Source organism: Arachis hypogaea, chromosome 5 (genome assembly GCF_003086295.3).
Source record: "Arachis hypogaea cultivar Tifrunner chromosome 5, arahy.Tifrunner.gnm2.J5K5, whole genome shotgun sequence".
NCBI lineage: Eukaryota > Viridiplantae > Streptophyta > Magnoliopsida > Fabales > Fabaceae > Arachis > Arachis hypogaea.
In genome coordinates, this window is record NC_092040.1 from 50,137,124 (window position 1) to 50,139,458 (window position 2,335).

Below are 2,335 nucleotides of genomic sequence, written 5' to 3' on the forward strand. Positions count from 1 at the left end.
GTCCCCAACGAAGTCATGGATTAGCCATCTGAGAGATGTATAAACATAGCTGTTGGCTCGTGCTTTCCAGTCACATATTCACACGAACCAAAGTAGATGCAGGCGTTTGTCAGACACATTCATCTTAGTATGATGAACAGAGATGATTGTCACTGATCATGCTATTCACCATGTTGAAGAGAAGATATACATCTTAGAAGTAAATCAAACACGAATCAAAGAAGAAATAGTAATACTTTAATTAATTCATAGGACTCAGCAGGGCTCCTCCGCTCAACCTAGGAGGTTTAGAAACTCATACGGAAAGGAAAATACAATGTAAAACTCTAAAATATGCTGAATGATGTGTGTCTCCTCCTTAGAGAGATGTAAAAATAAGTCTTAAATACTAAGCAGATGACGAGTAACGGTAAAACAGTCTATCTAGTACTAAAATCCACTTCTGGGGCCCACTTGGTGAGTGTTTGAGCTGAGTTTTGATAAGATCCACATGGTATGAGGCTCCTAGGGTGTTGAACACTGGCTAGGGGGTCCTCTCTGGGCGTTTGGACACTGGTCTCTGCTTCTTAGGCACTGGACGCCTGGAAGGAGATAGGAAGCTGGCGTTGGATGCCAGTTTTATTTGGTCCTTCAAATTTGAAGCAAAGTATGGACTATTATACATTGATGGAAAGCTCTAGAAGTCAGCTTTCCATAGACATTGAGAATGCTCCATTTTAACTTCTTGTAGCTCAAGAAAAGCCCTTCCGAGGGCAAGGAGGTCAGATCCGGACAACATCTGTAGTGCTTTGTCTGTCTCTGAATCAGACTTTTGCTCCAGCTCCTCAATTTTAGGCAAAAAATACCTGAAATTGTATACTATATATAGAAAGAATTAATATAATCTAGAAGCCCGATGAAGGATATAGCTCAAAAATAGGATTTAAAAGCACAAACATACTAACGAAGCTTCTAACTTAAAACACAAGATACAGATAAGATATATCAAAAGATAAGGAGTATAATATCATACGAATCTAGTCACGGCTCGCAGAGTTTAAGCTGGCTAGCCATATACAGACCATATAGAAGCCGCATAGTAAACATAGCTTATACAAGTTTTGTTTTCTCAACACAAGCCTCTAGGCAAAACAAAATACAAAAAATGAGAGATGTATAAACAAAATAAATCAAAAGACTCCAAAAGGCATCTGGATCCTCCGCTTCTGCCACCATCCCAAGAAACTCATCAAGGTGGGTTGCGACCTGCATCTGAAAACCACAACAGAAATATGGTATGAGAACCAGAGGTTCTTAGTATGGTAACAGTGCCTAGTGATGTAGGGTATAAGACCCTGGGACACCAAAGGCAATCCTAGACTTCATATCCATCACAAGATTTAACTTAAGGCATAGCTAAAATAATAAAGCATATATATATATATATATATATATATATATATCTTAACATAAATAAATAGGGTACTCTATCTTAGGGGATTTCTAATCTAACCAAACACCGCTGTCCCACAACCTTTACTAACCTATCCTCCACGCGATCTCATCGCCACCGCCTTCCGAACCTCCTTAATCCCAGTAGAAAACACAATTAATTACAATGCAAGTAAAACACAAGTAGAAGCATATAATACAAGTAATTCAAGTAAGAAAATAGGCATGTTATTCAATTAGGCATACAATTACAAGTCGGCAAAGCAAACAAGCAGATAGAAAATGCACATGATGAATGCATGTCCTATTGGCTGTGATATCACATTGTCAGTTCAACTGCCAACCCGACACATCTACATGGAGATGTCGCCCTTCGGAATCATCATTGGGAGCCCCCGAGATATAGTGCTCGGATCACTTTCCAGGGGCCACCGCCGCTACCTCGACAGGCAGGATCTAACCGCCGTCCCTGCCAGGCGCTTAACGTCTCATAGTCTCAGTATACAAATGATACATCAGTGGTTTTCAGAAAATATTTTCAGTATAACATGGATCCATCATCTCATTTAGAGTCCTTAACTCATCTCAACCACTTTCCATTCACCTTTTAGTTCCGAACTCAACAGTTTATCAGTTCTCATTTCACATACTCGTCTACCTTCACACGCCATCAAACTACCTTAAGTGCACTAGAAACCTAGGCCTACGTTTTCTAACTTTTCCAAATAATATCAACTATAAAACCCTTAAGTTATTTCCCAAGTCCTCATATACCCAAAATTAAGCTCAAAAGTCTTAAAATGGTGTTATAGAAGCTTAAAATCTTGTTGGGAAGGTAAAATAGTTGAAACAAAATTTAAATTTAAGAAAAAGGACGTGTGCGTACGCACACGGGTGTGCGTGC